The 22,492-nt window shown below is 38.3% G+C and overlaps 1 long non-coding RNA gene and 1 pseudogene across 1 annotated transcript; both read left to right on the top strand.

Moving 5' to 3' along the window:
• The first annotated feature begins 4,287 nt into the window (after window positions 1–4,287).
• Window positions 4,288–20,338, top strand: LOC127974639 (plexin-C1-like; annotated as a pseudogene).
• LOC127974643 (uncharacterized) lies at window positions 13,546–18,500 on the top strand. The gene is made up of 4 exons (XR_008157337.1): window positions 13,546–13,870; window positions 14,919–15,040; window positions 15,140–15,240; window positions 17,345–18,500. It is a non-coding gene; the product is annotated as an uncharacterized LOC127974643 (long non-coding RNA).
• Window positions 20,339–22,492: the final 2,154 nt, after the last annotated feature.

Raw genomic sequence — 22,492 nt, 5'->3', positions numbered from 1 at the left:
ACCTCCTGCATCCCCTCTCGACCCCAACACCTGCAATTCACACCAGTGAGGATGAGGTGCGCTAGGTCTTCCGGAAGCAGAAAAGGAAAAAAAGCACCAGGGCCAGGTTACACCAGACTGTCTGAAATCCTGTGCTGACCAACTTGCTCCCATCTTCAAACAGATCTTCAACAGATCACTAGAGCTGTACAAAGTCCCTACATTCTTCAAACACTCCACCATCATCCCCATTCCAAAGAAATCCAAAATGACAGGACTAAATGACTACAGGCCAGTGGCTCTAACATCTGTGGTCATGAAGTCATTTGAAAAACTTGTGCTGGCCCACCCGAAGGACATTACTGGACACTTGCTGGATCCTCTTCAGTTTGCCTACAGAGCAAATAGATCTTAGGATGATGCAGTAAACACTGGACTGCATTATGCAACATCTAGATAGACCAGGAACTTAAGTGAGGATCCTGTTTGTGGATTTGAGCTCGGCCCTTAACACTATCATTCCAAACCTCATTCTGCCCAAACTAAATCAGCTCCCTGTGCCTACCTCTGTCTGTCAGTGGATGAACAGCTTCCTGACAGTCAGTGGGACAGTGAGGCAGGGAAAATGCACATCCAGCACCCGTATAATCAGCACTGGAGCTCCTCAGGGTTACGTTGTCTCCCCACTGCTCTTCTCCCTGTACACTAACGATTGCACGTCTAAGGACCCCTCTGTCAAGCTCCTGAAGTTTGCAGACGATGCCACACTCCTCTGCCTCATTCAGGACATTGACGAGTCTGTTTACAGACAGGAGGTTAAAGAGCTGGCTGTCTGGTGTAGTCTCAACAACCATGCCCAAACAGTGGAGATGATCGTGGACTTCAGGAGAAACCCCCCTGCACTCCCCCCACTCACCATCATGAACAGCACTATGACTGCAGTGGAGTCATTCAGGTTCCTGGGCACCACTATCTCTCAGGACCTGAAGTGGGACAATCACATTGACTCCATTGTGAAAAAGGCCCAGCAGAGGTTGTACTTCCTTCGCCAGCTGAGGAAGTTCAACCTGCCACAGGAGCTACTGAAACAGTTCGACTCAGCCATCATTGAATTCAGCCTTTGCACTTCAGTAACTGTCTGGTTCAGCTCAGCTCCTAAATCTGACCTCAGAAGACTATAGAGGCTAGTTCGGACTGCTGAGCGAATCATTGGTACCCTCCCTTCTATTCAAGAACTGTACTCATCCAGAGTGAGAAAAAATGTTGGCAAAATCATTCTGGACCCCTCACATCCAGCACACTCAGAAGCGGATCTACGCCACCCCATTTATAAATCAGATAATATTTTTAAGTTTATTTTATGTTCGTAGCCTACACGTTGATGGCAAAGGAGACCCGCAACAAACTCCTCTCAAACAGATATCGCTGATTTAGAATCACAGTCACAATGGTTTCACTCGTAACCAGCACGGCAGCGACCCCCACAAAATTTCATCAGACAGTGGCCGCAGGGCAGCCGAGCATCTGTCTGCAGTACGCAGTGTCTCTGAGAAGAGAGGTTGATAAACAATTAGCAGTGAGTTTAGAGGTAAGTTTGACACCCAGTCGAAAAAGTCCATAAGCAGACAGTTAATTTACATCTGCAATACTTTACTATCTCATCAAATTATTCTTTGATCGTCTGGTCAGATAAGGGTCTAATGTTAGTCTAGCTCTTTATGTGTGTTTAAGCTACTGCTGTCACAAAATTGGCATGCATCCACTTTCCCAGCATCTATGACTATCCAATTTTGGAAAATGGTCGACATGCCAAATTAAACTGAGATATCTAAGTGGTGTCATAAGCTGGTGATGCACAAGCTGCACGTTTGACTCACATGAACACCTGTTATCAACAACGTGACCGTTTTCTCTCTGGTTGACCACGCATTTTGTAGTTAGCCCTACATGACTGAAATTCTACTCAATCACAAAAAGTAAAAGTACCCCACTACTTTCAATCCCTACTCAGAATACCATAGCATTTTAAATTATGAATAATATCCATGGCCCCCCTTCTGAAACCTCATGCCACCCCAGGAAAAAATCTCTAGATCCACCACAGAGCACACTTCCTCTTTGAAATGTTGCTGTCTGGTCGATTCTGCAGAGCTGTGAGCACCAGAACGACCAGACACAGAAACAGTTTCTTCGCTCAGGCAAGCCATCTTACGAATACACGACAATAACTGTGGAACACAACACAATTCACTCATAAACTTTATCTAACACACATATTTGATCTACATTTCAATCTGTACGTAATATACATGTACATACAAAACTGTCTATTGCATTATACCTGCACATACAATTGTCAATTTGTATATTGTTTTTCCTTATTTACTTGTCCTAAACTGCATTTTTCCATCTAAAAAATATATCTAAATTACGGCCTATGCTCTCAATGTCAAATGCAGAAATGTTAATCCATGCATTTATGACCTCAAGGTTAGATTATTGTAATGCTTTATGGGGTGGTTGTTCTGCACGCTTAGTAAACAAACTAACGCAGTGGACTGTGTGGATTATTTTCTCTACAAGCCTGATCCAGATTTCACAGAATTCACCACATTACAGCTGGCCAATGATCTACAGGTGAACATTCAGGTAAAAAAATTCTTCAGAAGAGCTAGATCTGTTGCCTAGAATTTGAGCTGGCAACTGTGCATTGATAGGACTAACTATTCTTTTGGGACTCTGTTTCTCAGAAAAAGGCAGATATGTTGAATTTGAGTATGAATGAGGTGACTGTGACAGGTCTACAGGGAGATCAGAAGTATCCATGTGATTGAGTCCAATGCCATCATCTGTATGATTACAGGAAAATCAGGAGCCATGCCAGCAGTGGACTCACTCACTGTGAGTATGGTTTCGGTATTTTCAATTGTTCCATGGATTTTTTAAGAAAATTTCGACTTGATAACACTGCTGTGTTAAGTTTAATATACATCTTTTGTAAACTTAAGTTAGATTTACATAAAGATGAAAAGAAACTTCTTTCATTGTAATTTCAGATCACAGTTGGGAATTATGTTCTCGGGATGGGTAATACAAAGAATCTGTTCTGCCTCAGTCCACACAATACACCTGGCCATATATGAAGGAAAAATTATTCTCAGCATTATCCAGAAAAAAAAAAGAAAAGAAAAACTAGGATTTTTTATTCCAAAGACTAGAGACTATAAATTTATGTATCTATAAATTTCCTTTCTAACTCTATATATTATTTCAAATGTATATTTCAGCTTTAACTGATACAATATGGTTTATTTTATGTTCCCTGTAATTCATAAAAAATATGATATAATGCAGTTTACATGTTAAGAGCTCGACTGTCAAACGTCTCCTGTCAGAGTCAAAAAGTATGAAATCTATTAGAGTCTGGTGTATATTTAAATGGACAAATACACATAAACGCAACATCATCAGAGCGCAAATTTAAGAGCACTCAGCAGCACACAGCACAGCTTGTGCAGCATTTGTTTTTAGCAGTAAAATAAACTTCTAATTTTCAATAAATGTAGAATTACTTAATACCATTTTGCCATGTGATATATCCTGCAGAAGCAGTGGCTGGACACCACAGGCTACATGTTGGGTGACAAGATTTGTTGTCAGCTTGTGTTGTGTTGGCCACACAATCTTTTTTAAAGCCGATGTGCACCCCTGGACGATCATAATCATTAGACAGTGATCAAAATAAAAGTAGGCCTATGGAGAGACTGTTACAAAACCGGTAGGTATAGTTTCTTTGTGTATGTGAAACTAATTATTTTTGAACATAGTAGTTATGGGCTTCATGGTATTTTTCAGGTTAACAATGTTGTTTCATATTTATTTCTAGAGTAGGCCTATAGTTAGTTAGACACGGACACTGAGTTATGGCACAAAGTTGTTAGAAAACACACCTAACACTGTGATTAAATATGTTGTTTCATGAACTCAAAATCTCATTCTTAAATAAAACATTAAATGTTTTAATGAACAGAGTAACCACTTGTTTCTTTTAAATAGGGCTACCTAGGTGAATATAAAACACAATTAAACGTGTTACGTGAATAGATTTTTTTGCTTGCACTCTGCCAAGTAAGCGTTTACATACTTTGAGTAAATGTTTGACACACTAATACCCAAACTAATCTTCCCCCAAAAAAGTGCATCCTCAGAGTCGCGGTTTTCACTTCAGTTGACTTCACGAGGGCACGCGTCTGAGAGCAGTTGATCTCTGTGACAAGATCTCTAAACCTTAGCTGCTCATCAGATAAGATGAGAAGATTACTTGGAATACTTTTACTTTTGACATATTGCATTTGCGGTGATGTGCATGACTTCGATGGAGATATCAAGGACTTTGTAGTGGGTAACAGTAAGTTATTTGTTCTTACTGATCATCGACTATATCAGATGAGTCTCGATCTTTATGAGGAGAAGAGGAAAGACATCACTAAAGCCACTGAACACAACAAAGTTAACATTCATTGATAACGTGCGGGACCTTTAAAGAAGGATATTGTGAGGTTCTTGATATAAATGACATCACAAACAGCATTTACTATGAAAGCAATATATTGGTAGGACCTTGACAGGATGAGAAATCTGTTGCCTTCATAGCCGGTACAAGTAGCAGTAGGTACCTTTTGGTTGGGAAAAAAGAAAACGATGCAAATCCTCAAGATACCAGGTATTCTGTTGTTATCTTGTGGAACACTTTAGACTCTCAATTTGGTGGGATTTTCTCAAGAATAGCAGAAGGATTAGATCCCAGCATTCAGAGCACTGTGAGAGATGTGCAGTTTGTTGATGGATTCCAGAGAGATTCACCCTCAGAATCTTACTTATTTCTCAACACAAAGACTGACTCCGAGAGGAAAGTGGTCGTCCTGTGGATGAACAGCTCTAAAGGAAGAAAGACAGAAATCATCAAATCCCTACAGGCTTCAAGGATACGATGCTGCAGTGATAAAGCTCGTCCAGTGCTCGTCGCCAGCACCGTTATTCCCTCAGTGAACAGAGTTATTTGGGCAGGTGTGTTCAGTGCACAGAATCAGCAGGATCCGGAGAACAGCGTGCTGGCTCTGTACGACATCAGTCATGTTAAAGGACGAGTGAAGGGCTTCTGTCATAATGGTGAAAATACATGTGGTTCTGAGGTTGGAAACTGCATTCATGTGTTTAATATACACACTTAAAAAAAATAAGAAAATCTTATAAAGATAGAATAACCTGAATCTGTTGAATGATTAAACGTATATTTAACTAAAGTCATATAAAGTTTCAGTTCATTGTTTGTGTTTCAGCGTGATACTGAACTTCAGTCACTCTCAAGTGTTCCGGTGTTCAAGTACAGCTCAATGTCAGCAGTGGCAGCAGTTAGAAGTGGATCCTGGATTGTGCTGTTCATAGGAACCAGTGATGGTCAACTCATAAAGGTCTCTTTCACTTCTCTCTCGAACACATATGCCTTTAGTTTCACTATTCTCAATGGGTTTTCATTTCTGAATACCTGTAGACCATTTCAATTTACACATATAGCTATATCAGTTTTTTTATTATTCTGCATTTGAATTACTAATGTTATAATTCATGCTTTGTATTTCTGTTTTTCTAGCTTGTGTTGTATAAGAATTCCACTCCAGGCTGTCCAACAGTGCTTTTCAAATCTGATGATGAACGAGAAGTGTTTCCCAGAATGCAGTTTGATCCAGTAGATATCAGACATATTTACATTGCTCTGAAGAAACAGGTGAAGTTTAGAAATGTGCAATTAACAAAAAAATACAAATATTATATATAGGCAGTGGTGGGCCATCAGGGTCAGTAGGGCCTTCTCTGCTTGCCCTATAAAAAATAAAATTGTGTAAACTAATTTTATTATTATTATTATTTAGTTATCATTATTTAATTATTATTTAGTTATTTATTTCATTTGTATAATGTCCAAAAATGGCCTATGATTAGTTTCGTTGAGGTTGAACTGGAATATCTAACATTAAAAAAAATAAAAGTCTGGGGCCAGCACTGCACATAGCGCTTCCATTTTGTTCAAAGATGTTGCATCTGAATTATCAGCCAATCAAATTTTGACGTTACATGAAAGCACGCCCTCTAGGTTCAGCTCATCGACTGTATAAAAATATGGACATAGTGTCCGTGTGTCACCTTCAGATTTCTGAAGTGCGTTTTTGAAGCTCAAAGTTGACAGAATGGGCAGTCGACATCTTAGTACGAGAGAGAGCAGGAGGTTGGCGCTCGGTCCAGCTACGGGCCCAGTGCTTCCCCTAGCCAGTTTTGCCGGGTTTTCTTGTCAAAACCCACCCAATCATGTTTCGAGGTGTCCCCGAGTGGCAACCTCCCGCTCTCTGTAGTGAAGCCAACAAGGAAGTGACTAAAACTGCAATTCATCGACTGGCTGCTGTAACACAAGTTGGTGTGCAAAGTAAAGTGCATGACAAAGAAGATATATAAACAGTTCTTTTAATGATTCACAGGAGTAGAAAGGGCACATCAAAACACAAATCCAAATCTTGGTATCCTCACATCAATAGCGGACAAAACAGAACTGAACAGACAGGTTTTAAAAAGGCATGGAAAGTAATCAGAGGAAAGGAAACAGGTGGCGAGTAATAAAATTAACGAATCAAGGAACAGAACATGACCAAAGAAGGAAGTCCATAACTGTAACAGTTCGCTCCTCTCCTGGAACGGTGCATCCTCGAACCGACGAGAGAGACCAGCAGAGGGAGGTGGGCGTGGGGCAGCCTGACAGAGCCAGAGTGATGGAGTGATGAGGCGAAGCCATAGGAGTGGAGTCCTGAGGTGGCAGATGGTCAACGATTGACCAAGGCAGAGCTGGAGGGACGAGGGAGCCTGGTGGAGCTGATGGGATGATGGGCCATGGTGGAGAGGAGGGAGCTAGATATCAAGGCAGAGCCGATAGGTCAAAGGACCGAGGTGGAGTCCAGGGCTCTGAGGCTGGAGGCATAGATAGGGAATCCTCATGCCAAGGTGGAGCTGGAGACTGGTAGTCCTGCAGCAAATCATGGTACCCCGATGGCCCTGACTGAGGGTGAGCTGCATGACTGACCGGCACCAGCGGAGATGGGGTTGAGGAACTGGTTGGTTTGAGAGGAGGTGGGAGAGGGAGGCAGGGAGGGAACACAGATGGACTTGGGCTGGGCGGAACCAGCAGAAACGCAAGAGATTCAGGGCTGGGCGGACCCAGCGGAGATGCAGGAGATTCAGGCATTGGGTAATGTCTCACCAAACCAATACATTTAAATCAGTCTGGAAAACATCTATAAATTCCTCAAAATATAATCCAGAAACCAGATGCAGCTCACCCTCAGTGGCAGGAGGGTGGGCAGAGTCTCTCTCCAAGGCCCCGATCTCTATTGAAACTACATCTGGAACAGACGATCTTGCCAGCTCACACACTTGGTCAGTCCATGATGAAGACTCAGGCTCCGTGGCAATGGTCGGCTCAGTCATGGCGGGCTCAGGCTCTCCGTCTGCAGTGGGCTCAGGCATTAACTCCGTGCATGGGGATGACGGCTGGCTGGTCTCAGGTTCGGGAGTTGGGCTGGAGATATCCTCCTCAGCGGGGCCAATGTTGAATCCATTATTCACCAGCACCTACTCCACGAAGGTTCGCTGGTGGGCACGCCAGATCGAGAAAGTCCCTGGTGTGGTCCTCTAGCTAACAGACCGTCTGCTCCAGGCATAGGAGCTGGACAGCTGGTAAGGCCATTCTGGGAGAGGGGCAAAACAAAACAAAAAAGTAAGAAAAACACTGCTAATCTTACTTTTGGTTTGCTATTCTGTAACACGAGTTGGTGTGCAAAGTAAAGCGCACTTCAAAGAAGATATATGAACACTTCTTTTAATGATTCAAAGGAGTAGTAAAGGCACATCCAAACACTTATCCAAATCTTGGTATCCTCACATCAATAGTGGACAAAACAGAACTGAACAGACAGGTTTTAAAAAGGCATGGAAAGTAATCAGAGGAATTGAAACAGGTGGGGAGTAATCAATTAACAAAACGAGGAATGGAACATGACCAAATAAGGAGAACTCAAAAGGAACAAAATTCAGCACAGTTCGCCCCATCCTAGAACGGTGCGTCCTTGCACCAACAGATATAGACCAGCGGAGGGAGGGTGCTCCAGAGGCCAGCCAGGATGATGACCCACAGTGGAGTTGACGGCGGGAGGAGCCATGGTGGAATGAGAGCCGACTAAACCAGGGGGCTGACTTACGGAGACTGCAACGATGGATGAGAAGCCCAGGATGGAGCCGAGCAGACGGATGTCACAGACACAGAGTGACACAGAGGGTCCAGAGGTCCAAGGCAGCACTGAAGAGACAGGCAACTGAGTTGGAGGCGGTGCTTGGGAAGACTGATGTGGAGCCAGAGCAACTGAGGATGAAGGGTGAGCCGGAGGGAAGGAGGAGCCTTTGCGCGCCATTTCAAAGATGTATGTATGAATGTTTAACAGATCAAAAAAATATAATCAGCTGTCATTTTTGTTGAGAGCCTGTGTGCAGAATAATATGTGAATTATGCGCATATGGCTGTGTTAGTTGTTACAGAGATTTGTAAGATTAATGTGTAAGGGTATGAAGTTTACAGTCGCTTACTGAAGGCCCTGACTGAAACCCCACAGTACGCTACTGTCAATAGTATATAAACTACTATAGTGGGGAAAAAAAAGTCTTAAAAATGTTAATCAATAGTTCCTGAATGTAACATTTTAAATACATAAAAATGTATAAAATTTATAATTAAAACGTTACAATGCTTTTTAAGAGCAATATAAAAAGGAATCACTTTTTTAACTTTTTCACCAAGAAGCTAATCCAACACCATGTTTTAATATTTGGGAAAAAAAAAGGAATTCCCCACATTTACAAACCTCTGAATTTAACAATGCAGAAGTACTAATTCAGGCAGTCTTCAGACACTTAATCAATATTAAATTAAATTAATATACACCTTTTATCTTTGTTAATCTTTATTGTTGTAAAAGCCAATTTAACATGTCAATAAATATATATATTATAACAGTTCGTTGATTTGCAAGTAATGATGTAAAGTATAACTTCTGTAACTTTCTTTGAGAGGCAATTTTGGTATTTTCATTGTATATGTTTCAATACTATTTTCTTATGTTTTTGGTGAATAGTTTAATTTCTGTTTCTTTAATGGCCCTGCACTTGCTGTTAGATGAGGTTGAATAGGTGCGCTTAGGGAAATAAGGCAGAAACAGTATTCTTACCGTCTTGCTGTTATTTGTGGATAAAACGTGTTTAAATGTTTAAGGAAACACGAGTTAAAGGAATTTCAAAATGCAATATCATAGGATATAAGAACCACTGAATTTTGTGTTTTGATTAAACTCACATTTGTTACAGACCTTTTTGACTGACTTTTGTGACTGGTAAGATCTATTTTTCCGGTCACGTTAAAAGGAATACGCACCTACAATTGTTAATGATATGTTAATATTATTTTTGTTTTTATTCGCTCAAAGTTGATAATGTTTGATAAACTGATCCATTATTTTAAGATGCTGTACACCAGTTGAAAGACACTTTGTCAAACAACTGGGAGATCATCGCTTAGCCTTTTCTATAACACTATATGCTCTATGAATGGCACTGACGCACAGAAAATTAGGAAGAAGTGGGAAAAGGAACTATCAATTCCGACTGATGAGGATGTTTGAGAGGAAGTCTGGGAGGGTGCTAAAAAAAATCAGCAATTCAGCTGAAGATACTGCACAGGCTACATATATATCTTCTGATCGCAGACACACTTTTAACAGTTCCTTTTACCCATTTAAATGTAAGACTGAAATTGGAACTCTGAATCACTGTTTATGGTTCTGCCGTTTGATACAGGATTACTGGTGTAAAATACTTTGAGTTTGGATCTAGATTTAAACCCTTTGTCATTATTAGGACTGCCTGATAGTAAGGCAACCTCTATGGTTAACAGAAGACTCCTTAATGTCATGACATTTTCAGCACTGAAAAACACTCTTTTGCAAGTGGACCTCTGATAAAGCCCCCTCTGTGAAGGGCTGGCAAAAAGTGTTAATGGAGCTATTACCACTAGAATACCTTACATGTATAATTAATTCAAAGATGGACCATTTCTACAAAATATTGGAACCGTGTGTACTGTAAATTATTTGGACCCTGGGATTCCCAATTACTCTTTCTTAAGATCTAAGTTAATGGATTCTGTTAAAGTATTTTTCTATTGAGACTTATAGTTGGTGAAAAAAAAAAAAAAAAAAAAAAAAGATACTATACACAAATGAGGTATGTAGACAATTAAAAAAATGTTTTAGTGTTTGTGATACTGGCCTAGAGATGTTTTGTCTGCAATAAAATGGAAGAAAAAAACAATAGGCTGTTTATTTACCACTGTTGCACTGTGGTAAATAAAAATAATTCATAGCATGTAATTCATACAGTCATAGCAGACTATTAGTCACAAACCTCTTTAGTCAAAGTGTGTTAGATCGAATCATCGTACTTCTCTCTTTCTGTTCATGTTTTTGATGTAGTTAAGAAGAGTGTCTGTGGTTTCGTGTGCTAAATACATCACTCTGAAAGACTGCAGAGCTTCTCTGGATCCTCTCTGTGGCTGGTGTGTAAATACACACAGGTAAGCATGTCTATATCACATGTGATTTTTCACAAATTAAATCTGTTTCAGGCTGCATCTACATTAAATAAAAAGGCCAAATTGTGGTAGCCCATAATAACTTCTTCTCATCTGCAGTACATAGAAAAGATGAGCAGTATGCAACAGTTCTGTAGTGATATATTGATTGATGCTGTCTTTATCTAGATGTTCTACTCAAGATGAATGTTCAAATACTTCATGGGTGTCCATCCCAAAAAACTCTCTCCAGACACGGCTGTTTTCTTTTCAGATGGCAGAGAATTCTTCTAAGGTAGACATTGTCTAGAATGATTGACTTATTATAATTTATTTAATATTTAGAAGACTGCTTTTTACCAGCCATTGCCCTCTTCTACACAGATTACTCTACATCTTTCATTGAGTCTGGAGAGCACAGGAAATCCTGCCTTCTCATGTACCTTCAACACAGGAACCATGAACCTTTGTGACGGGTCTGATCCACCTGCAGTTTTCACAAACTGCTCCTGTAGTTTTTCTGACCAGCTACTGTACACTGGAGGTTGGTTCTCTGTCAGTGAATATTTTATGTTCTATATGATTATGTATGATCATAAACATTTTTGATTTTCTTTTCAGGTTTAAGAGTCTCTGCTACAGTTACTATTGAGGATCAGAAGATCACAGAGACACTGACGCTGACAAGCTGCTCCAGTATCACAGAAAATTCACAGAATGCTTCTTATACACAGTGAGAAAATATAGTATATAAGAGTTTTGAAAGACTTTGAACTCCTATTTTTAAATGATGTTTTTATTAACAAGATTCGGGAGGAGCGCATCAGATACTTAGCCTAATCAACACAGGTGGACCATAATTAAGTAATCAATCCCATAGTTTAAATATCGCTGACTTACCTCTATCCATTGACGGTTTATCAGCATCCCTCCTCCACCCCATCTCCTCACTTCGACTTCAGTTTATAAATAGACGGGGAAGGGGGGGTACTCTAGGTTCGGGCCATTCCCGAGCTCGGAGCCCTTCCCCGGACAGCACGCCAAATACGCATACCATGCCTCAGTTAATTATATGTTAGTGTGAACTAGTGAAATGATAAATAACATGAATTAAATACAGGTGTGTGCAGTGTGTCTCATCTGGGTGTCACTGGTCCTCTTCCTCCAAGCGTTGTGATTGGACACATGGAAGTGGGCTGCAGTTACACACACAGGTGAGACAATGTGTAACCTACATTCTAGTGCTTCAGTATATCTGTATCGGGGGAAAAAACCTTAATAAACTTATATAAATTCAGTGTTGATAGCTGAACTATCATTGTGTTGACTGAATGAACTCAGGAATGACATGAGCTGCTCTTTCTTTACTCTTTAGGATGAATGTAAATATCTTCTCTCTGAGATGGTCTACAATGTAAGTGTCAGATTGATTATGTGCCCAATGTCACAGGATAGGGATGTTGTTTTTACAGAATGTTCCTATTTCAAATTAACATGACTTAAAATGAGTCTGAGGATTTTGTTTCCTCGACGTCACAATTATCATTGTTTAAAAATGATATATAATATTTATTTATTCAAATTAACAATATATTTTATCAATGTGTATTTATAATACTGATACTTCTACTAGTGATAAAAATAATATTTATAAATTATATTATGATATATTATATTATGATATGTAAAAATTGATAGCACAAATGCACACTGTAAGTCGCTTTGGATAAAAGCATCTGCTAAATGCATAAATTTAATTTAATTTAATTTAATTTTTTAATTTTAATTTTTGTTATTGTTTTGTAACTGAGTGCACCCTTTGGTGTTTTGTAGAAGCCAGAGATTCTTTCTCTGGAGCCAAACAAGGTTTCTTTCCATGGCAGAAACAATGTTTTACTAAGAGGAAGGAACCTGGAATCTGTTACTAAAATCCGTATTCAAGGGGATCTGGAGTGCATTCCTAAAGAGTGAGACTCTGTGTTTGTTTAGTGGTGTATATATGAATGTGTGTAGATTCAGATAAATCATACTGTATATCTCTTCCTTCAGATCTCCAGTGTTTGATCGCTCCAGTGACACGTTAAGGTTCCACATTCCTCCCAGTGGAACTAAAGGAACAGTGAAAGTGTGTGTTGTTACTCCTGACGACCGTTGTCATGGTAACAGCATCATCACTTACAGTTCTCAGCCCAGCTGCACTGGAATACAGCCCACAGTCAGCTGGAGCAGGTCAGACCACTGTCTTCCACATCCATCAGCTCCTCAAGATGACAACTGCACATTATAATTAATGAATCTAATGTCATACAGAACATTTTAGTCATTACATTAGCAAGAATGCTGTTAATGTGGAAAAATAATATTTACAAAGTAATGATCTGATGAGATACTTTTAGAGCAAATTTATTAAATATATGCAACACCAAATGATTGCAATTAGGTCATTTCCTGCATGTTTTGTCATATTTCTGAGATCTGCAGTTTACTAACTCAGATTGTTATTAGACTTTTCTTGCTTAAACTGTTTTCTGACAGCCAGGACTTTCTTAATATTTTTGGTGGGTTTCACTTCCATTGTTTGCTGAAATGTGTGGTATTGTGAGTCTGCATGTGTGCATGCAAAAGCCACATATGCTAAAATAAGTGGGGGATTTAAATATTAATAGATATGTATTTTTTTATATTGTGTATCAATGGCATTCAGTGGTGGAAGGAAGATTCATGTTCAGGGGAGCAATCTGGAATTAGTGGAATCAGTTACTGTCCATCGCTTTAATGAAGTGCTGGAAACACAATACAACACAAGCTCAGGGGTAAGATGTATTCAATACTTCTGCAGTTGCTCATACACTGTAAAAAATTATTTAGCAGTTTAGTTGTTTCAATGAATTTTTTTATGTTGACACAACTTGCAGTTACTGAATTTGTTCATTCAACTAAAAATTTTAAGTTTTCAGTGTCTCAACTAGTTTGAAAGTTGACTGAACTAGGACATTTGTCCTCATAACTTAAAAAAATTTGTTGACTCAATTCAATAGCAATATCACGTTCACAACATCACTTATCGCGAGATCTCGTCATTCTCCTGAATGCTGTTGAAGAGAGAAGAAGGTCGTCAGCCATTCTAGTCAGTTTCTCCTCAAAGTTTGGACATTTGACTAGAATACAACTTTGGTAAGTAAAATATTCGTATTTATTGGCTTAATGTGTAAAATTACATTTGTTGTCTCAGAAGAGTAAGTATTGTTTAAAGAGTCGTATATTCTGTATGTAAGATACTGTATGTAAATGTTCGTTTCGCGGCACTCTGAAGCCTCAAAATACAGGCGGTTCCACAGTATTCTCCTTATAAATATTAAAACAGATATTCTCCCATGCGGGACAGCCGAGCTAAACTTATGTGGAGCACGATAAAAATACAGTTTGTATGTATTATTTGAGCCCAGGGCTGCGTTAGAGGCCGTGCAAACAGAGCGCGAGAGCTCAACGCGGATCACTGTATGGATTAAGAACGGCGGGAATAAAAAAAAAAAAGGAACTGCTCTAAACCTGACAGCGTAAGGCATCCGTCAGAATATACATCGATGAAACATTAGGAGAAAAAAGAAGATTCCTACTCGAACTGTGTCTTTTCTGCATGTTATAAGGGAAACAAATGAGCACCATAGATGAGCACCTCCCTCAGAGTTCTTCTGGAGCGCGTATCTTAAACGTTACATTTGATATCGCTGACATAAGATAAGTTCTGATGGGTTTTTTACAGTCTACGGTTCAGATGAAGTTCTGAAGGTAGCGTTACAAACTCTTCTTTCAGTTTTCTGAAGTAACGTTAGTCATTCAAGTGCCTCGCTAGAACCTAGAACCCAGTGTAATACTGCGTGAATATCTGTTTTTATACAGTCTATGGTGAATATACGGTCATAAGTAAATTGCGTACGTTTAAATCTATATATTTTAATAATATCATATATCTTGTATAAATAGAGATACAATAACGATCGACACAAATGTGTTAAATTTCTTTTATTGTGTTATAATTATGTGTTGTGTCATTTAAAAAGCATTGTCTGGATGGTATAGTTTGTCTTTGGCATTTAATATAAACTTGTCAATACATTTGTCTTTCTCTGTAAAGATTTATTTATATGTATGTTTATTATTTTACAGTGTTTTAACATGTTTTTGTATTTTTCATGTTTATGATATTTTTGAATGACTGAAGATTCAGCGCAGAATTCAATAATCCTGTGGATGGACCGCAGCGAGTCCTTTTGCAGTTATCCATCAAAAAGATATGCAGACATAATGGAAATGGCATTTACATTGTAGAGCTTGGACGAAGTTGTAAGTAAATTTATTTATTTATAAATGCACATTTATTGGAGTCTATGTGCTTTACAATAGTAAGGCCCTGTTTAATGCATCCCTTTGTTTTTATTAAAGCACACAGGCTCTGCGCAGGAATTCATCAAGGACATAACTGCTGGGATTACGCTTGTGGATGACCAAACTGAGCACCATCAGTCTGCAGTGATGTGATCCAGGTAAAAGAAGAAGAAGAAATCTGGGTGATCTGGGGTTGTAACTCGTTGTTAGACGATCTGTGTACTGTGTTAGACGATCTGGGACTGGGACTAACAGAAATAAACTAATTCAGGTTTAAAACAACTTGAGGTTTAGTAAATGACAATTTTCTTTCTTTTTTTTTGGGGGGTGAACCCTTTACGAAAATGTAGATATTTGCATTGGAAAACAGCTTCAAAATTTAGAGAACATAATTTGACATTATTTTCCCCAGTTTTATTCTGTGAATTTTCTATAATTGGTATTTAAAATGTCTTTATAAAGTGTTGAATTTATCTTCATAAAACCACCAGAAACCCTGTTTATGGACATAGCCATTCTTTATTATTTTGCTGAATACTGTTTTGAATCCTGAAAAATGTTCAGTTCTAGCATATTGGCCATTAGCAACTTTGCTTAAAGGATTGTTTCACCAAAAAAATTAAATTAGGCCGTGTTTTACTCATTCTCAAGGCACCCTATGTGTATATGATTTTCTTCTTTCAGACGAATCTGATCTGAGTTGAATTTAAAATTGTCCTGGCTCTTCCAAGTTATTTAATGGCAGCAGAAAGGTGTGTTTTTTTTCTCAGCAGTCCAAAAATAGTCAAATAAAATGCACCCATCCATCAATAAAACGTGTCTCACATGGCTCTGGGGGGTGAATAAAGGCTTCCTGTTTTTTTCTCTTCCACTGACTACCATACGTGCAAGCCTAATTTTGTGATTCTACTTTGTGATTGGCGTATTGTTGTCTCTCCTCCGCTCTTCCGTGTTCGTCACTAATCACCGGTGCATGCATGACCCCTATGTCCTATTTTCATCCACCCGGAATGGCTCTTACGAAAGTGAGAGAAAAGGATTTAAATATGTTTTGAATAACATTTTAAATATGTATTTTTTTTTATTACAAAAACACATGGATTCGCTACAGGAGGACATTATTCACCTCTCAGAGCCATGTGAGGTACTTTTTATTATGAATTGATGCACATTATTTGACTACTTTTGGACTGTTGAAAAAAACACCCACCTATTGCCATAAATATTTTTTTATATCATCCGACTGGATTTGTCTGAAAGAAGAAGTCATACACACCTACGATGCCATGAGGGTGAATAAAACATACATGGGTTAACCAACCCTTTAGGGCCATTTCATAGTCAACTCATCTGTAGGCATACGTGTCCCCGAGGCTACGCATCGTTATGCTTTGGCCGCCATTATGCGTCGGTGTGTTGCCAAATGTGTGGTCCTAGTTTTTGATACGCAACGTGCCGATTCACGCAATACTATGCGTTGTCGGTGGGGGCGACATTGCTTATACATATTCATCCACATTTATACCATAGTTCATCAGCAACAGAATACACTCCTCTTCAGTTGCCACTGTTGCGTGAGCCGTGTATTGCATACACGCATCAACCGTGACGCTTGCGTTCACTGTTTAGACTATGAAAAGGAGTGCGTCGCTCGCGTTTCTTGCTCGCGTTTCCCGCGTTGACTATGAAACGGCCCTTAGGAGTCATGCTTTACTCTGAACATGCAGTGCAACAGACTATTATTTAAAAGGAATACCTATTTACACCAATATATTTTCTGATCATTGTATAAATGGTGTGACAGATTAGACACTTAGAATCAGATTAAGAAAAAAAAACTGAGTTGTATTGGTTTGTCACATTTTATGTCATTCAAAAATCATGTAGAATACCAGTGAAGAAAAGAATTTCCCCCCATTTTTAGAATAGTTGGTTCTGGGGGTGTATTTTACACTTATCTTCCCATGGGATTTTAAACTCTTTGTGTTCAGCAGAACAAAGAATTTAGTACAGGCTTTTACCAGTTTAATACAGGAAGTTATTTTGAATGTTTCTAAACGAAACCGTTGAGGAGCACCATTTAATTTTGACTTTCATTTTTGGTTAAATTTTTCAAAATATCTTCCACTTGAAGGTGAATTACACTTTGCATTAATTGGTAGCTGTGCTTTTAACAAAACACACAACTTTAATAGTGTATGTACATATGTGTGTTCGTTTATAAATTTATTAAGTAATGTAATATTTTTTTTCTTTTCCCAGCCATCCAGTGACATTAAGGATGTTGAGAAAGAAATTGAAGAAGGCATTCTGATTGTAACTGAGGAACAGCAATGTGATGTGCTTCCCAAGGAATAACCAACATTGGTCTCATTTGGACATCCTGTCATCACTGACATCTCCCATGTCCCCAAGGCATTTGGACTCCTAATGGGTCTGTATGCAGTGAACATCCACCACCTCCAGCGCATTAAATACACCATTGAGGCTCTGCAAAAACTTGTGAAGACCAGCTGCTCCCACCATGTGCTCGCTACAGCGGCAGGAACTGTAGGTGTTGGGGAGTGAATGTCCAGCGCTCACTCCACCCTCAACACCACAAATAAGGTGTCCTTGAGCAAGGCACAACTTCTCCCCGGGCGCTGCAGCATAAATGGCTGCCCACTGCTCTGGGTGTGTGTTCACGGTGTGTGTTCACTGCTGTGTGTGTGCACTTTGGATGGGTTAAATGAAGAGCACAAATGTATGTCATGTCACTTTCACTTTTCAGTGTTCATGATGTGTCCATCGGCTCCACCGCACTCTTTCTTAAAAAGTAGTGTTTTTTTTTTTTTTATAAGGAAAGGTTCTTTTGTGCCTTTCACTATATAGAATGTACATTAAAGTTTACATGTCATGACTTGGAATATGCATGTTCTCATGTAAACAAATGTTTTTTCACCTCTCATTTTCTTAAACAGTATGTACACATTTTCAGTATGTAGCATTATGATGGGGGACGAGTTTGGAAACTTTCAAGATCCTTCTGATGTTAACACCTCTGTCTGGTCATGTTGTGCTGTGAAATTTAGAATCTGACTTTAGATCTTTGTGCTTCCATGTGCATTCATTCTATTTATATCTTATTATACAGAAGTACAGTACACTCATTTTTTGTAACTAATTGTGATATTATATTACATATATCTTGGTTTCTCATTTTGACCATGACTTGCATTATGGTGGGGGGAGTGCATGTGAACTTGTGCAGGGTTAATATGCAGAGTTCAACCTTCTGATTTTCATATTGAGTTATGAAATTAAAAACAATCCCTGTGGTTTTGATCTGATGAATTGAAATGCAACTATTTGTTTCTCAATCCCATGCCAATGTTATTTATTATACATCACACTTTCAAGTGTCGGTTCAGATCTTTAGACGTGTTTGTATTTTGCCTTTTTTGTTATGTTTATCAATTATCAGTTGATGTGTTGGCAGCAAATTGCTTGTTCAATTTAAATGTGAATGAAAGTGTTGTCTCTATCATTAAATAAATGACATTAAAAAAAGTGTTTTGTCATCTTTATTTAAACATTTAAGGCAGTGGAGTAACATTTGTTTATGATTATTGATCGAAGTAAAAAAAAATCCCTGTTGACACAACATGATTTAGTTGACTGGACTAGAAAATAAAAGTCAAGTCAACTTAAAGAAATTTGTTACCTGGACTAACTCCACTCTAGTTTGAAGTTGTTTCAACAAGATTTTTTTTGTCAAGATAACAAAAAAATTTTAGGCAGCGGGGTAACAAAATATTTTTAGTTGACTCAACAAATTCTTTTTTACAGTGTAGCACTTTATCTGATACACTGAGGTCAGCAATTTTAAACTTCAGTCTTCAAATGTCCATCACATACTGACCTCCAAACTGTTAAAACAAATGTAAAAAAATGTAAACTGAGAATTTTTATATATATATCTTTTTTATATATATTTATATTTGTAAGTACTTACAAGCATCTTTAAATTTCACATGTATTAGAATCATATTTTCATTGTCTTTCTATCTCAGGATATGTGGTTTCTCTCCCACCGCTATGATGGCAGTGGTCGGTTTAGCTTGTTGCTGAATGTTGGGAACTCCACTGTGGACTGTGTGGATTATTTGTCCTACCAGCCTGACCCAAAGTTCATTCGATTTACTACCTTTCCAGTGGCCAACGATCTACAGGTGAACATTCAGGTAAAGAGTGACTAAATTGGCTGAATAAACCATTGAAGTTCTGCCTCTTTCATACTATTTAATAAAAGATGTAGAAATTAATGAAATAATTAGATTTGGCAGCTGTACAGAGATTGCACTAATTGTTTTCTCTGTTTCTCAGAAAAAGGCAGACATGTTGAATTTGAGTATGAGTGAGATGACTGTGACGGGTCTACAGGGAGATCAGAAGTATCCGTGTGTTTTGGAGAGGGTTGAGTCTAATGCCATTATCTGTACAATTAAAGGAAAACCAGGAGCTGTCCCAGAAGTGGACTCACTCACTGTAAGTATGTTTTATTTTCTTCCACGTGGTAACTATAATGTTAAATCTCAATAGATTATGGGAAGGAGAAGTCTATTGACTTGATAATTGCTGCTAAATGTTAAATCTTGTCAACTTTATGAGTTATAGAACATAACCCAATGAACAGGACTGAGGTTTTTTTTGTCTTTCTAGATTGGCATTGGGGATACTTTTGTTCTCGGGATGGGAGAAAGCACAAACTATTTCTGCATCAGTCCATAGAACCCATCTGGTCAAGTATGAAGGAGCAATAGAAACACCCAGAGGAGAAAACAAATAAATGATATGATATAAATAACTGTCATGAGTCTGATGTTGTGGAGTGATGCATAAAATGCTTTACTATTCTGATACATCAAGTTTTAGAAACCCTGTTCTCTTTTGTTTTGAATCAGTTTCTGGTTTAAATCTACATGTCTGTGATTGAGTGGAGGTAGGGACTATTCTCATTTGTATATTCGTGAATCCACATTTACTAAATGATGTATGCGTTATATGTATGTATGAGTTATATTCAAGCCATTTTATGGCATGAAGAAATGTGCACTGTTCAAAATGTTTAATAAGTCTTTTTAAGTCATTGATTATCAAATTTGATATTTAATGGGGAATTTGTTACTGAAGGGGGACGAAAATAGTCTTATTCTTGTATACAGTTTACTAAAAAATAAACATACCAAAAGTACGATATCTATAGGAAAGAGTCTGGTCTGTACTTAAATGGACAAGCACATTAACATCCACCAAAACATACACACATTTTCAATACAAAACACAGTAAAAACAGTATTTACTATGAAACAGTATTTACTATTAAAATCGTGAAAACGGTTTCATTGGGCGCACGCGCCTGGCCCTAAGTTAACCTCCGGTCTGTGTTGTGTGTATCGGTCTAGCTAACGGTGCTGTCTACAAACACAGTTAAAGTTAAGGTGATGAGTAGACATTTATTTATTTGTGAAGACTAAGATAACTCTTTCTATGAAGCCCGTATTTATAATACATTATAAGGGTATACTTAGGACATTATGATGAATGCATAACGCATTATAAAAAACCTTATAATATGTTATCAACTATTGTTATCAACAACAATTATGATACATCATAATAATTATTTATCTATAACTTATAACTTAATTAAGTTTAAGAGAATGATTATTTATAACACACAATGAACACCATATTAAATCTACTTAATTTACAATATAATGGACTGTGTCATATCTTGACATTGTTTATTTAAAATCTGCAGAGTATCTTACTACATCTTGTGAGTGGTTAGATGCTGAGTGTAAAATGATGTTACTTAATGCATCATTCAAAGAACTCTTTTTTTTGATTTGCTCAGTGACAAGTTATTTGCATTTGTAGCATGACATTTGTTCTGTTAGATACACATTTTAATGTTTAACTAACTCTTTTTTTTTAATTAATAGATTTTTAAACTGCAACTTCCTCTACAAAGTTTACACTGTTCATGTTCAGCCATTGGCCCATCCTCCAAAGGACACTGATGTGCGCCATAGACAACCACAACCAGAGCATTAGCTTCACTCTTCACCACAAATCATAACCAAAAGATAGACATGCATAAATACTGAACCTTTAATTCGAACGCTAATAGAACATTTCCAAGTAAAACAAAACATATTTGGGCATTAGCCTATACAGTATGTTTAGGCCACTGGAAAAACTGTGATAAAACACAAAAATAGGCCTATTGTGTTTAATTGTTGCTTTACAAACCTCTATCTTCATTGGTTAATTTATAATGTTTAGGCTTGCTTTTAAATATGCAGATAAATGCAAAACATGTAACAAGCATCATTTTTTTTCATGCACTCAAGTAAACTTTCAAATGATTTGAGTAAACGTTCAACTCAGTACCCACAGCACTCAACACACTTTTGTCAGTAGTTTTTATACCCCTGCCCTCATTTTAACCATGTTACTTTCACTTCCATCCACTTCACCCGTGGATGCACCTGAGAATAGTTGATCTCTGTGACAAGATCTCATCAATTCAGCTGCTCACCCACCGGCGGCGCCAGGGGGGGTCTTGGGGGGGTCTCAAGACCCTGCCAAAAAATGCCTTGACCCCCCATTTGACCCCCCAGCCTCTTCCTGATTAAAAAATATATATATTCGGGATAAAGATCCAAAAATGTTTCTCTTCAAACTACGCAGAACAATAATAAATAATTATTATTTCGACATTTATTCATACACTGAACCGAGAACCGTTTCTGTCGGACGCGTCCGATTCGAAAACCGATGAGCTGATGATAACTGCGCATGCGTGATTCAGCGTGAAGCAGACTGACACAGAGCGCATCTGAACCGAACTGATTCTTTTGGTGATTGATTCTGAACTGATTCTGTGCTAATGTTATAAGCGCGGGTAAACCAAAGGCTTGAATGAAGGGCAATCATCGCCAATGACGGCATTACATCGAGCGCAAAAGAACCGGTGAACCATTTTTTTTTCAGCTGGTTTATTTGATCGAATTGTCCGAAAGAACCGGTTCACTTGAGCACCTGCTCCTTTGCCCCTTAAGTGCCCTTTTGTCAAAGCAACATTTCCTCTTTTTTTTTTTTTTGTAATAACATAAACTTTTGTGAATGCCTGCCCACGCCCAATCATAATATTAGTACAATTTATTAATAATAATTTAGCCGTAAATAAAATGACCAACATGATGACCGTTCACCTGACTACGACCTCATCCAACCAGGAAGATTCCTCATGCTGCACGCGCATTTTTTAATTGCTAGAGGATATTTTCAACATCGTGGCAGCTGGTAAGTGGTGTTTCATTCTCTGCGAAGTGATTTTGGTGTTTATTTACTTATTATTAT

This window comes from Carassius gibelio, chromosome A4 (genome assembly GCF_023724105.1).
Source record: "Carassius gibelio isolate Cgi1373 ecotype wild population from Czech Republic chromosome A4, carGib1.2-hapl.c, whole genome shotgun sequence".
NCBI lineage: Eukaryota > Metazoa > Chordata > Actinopteri > Cypriniformes > Cyprinidae > Carassius > Carassius gibelio.
The sequence above is the reverse complement of the archived record's forward strand: the minus strand, read 5'-3'. Positions and strand labels throughout refer to the sequence as shown.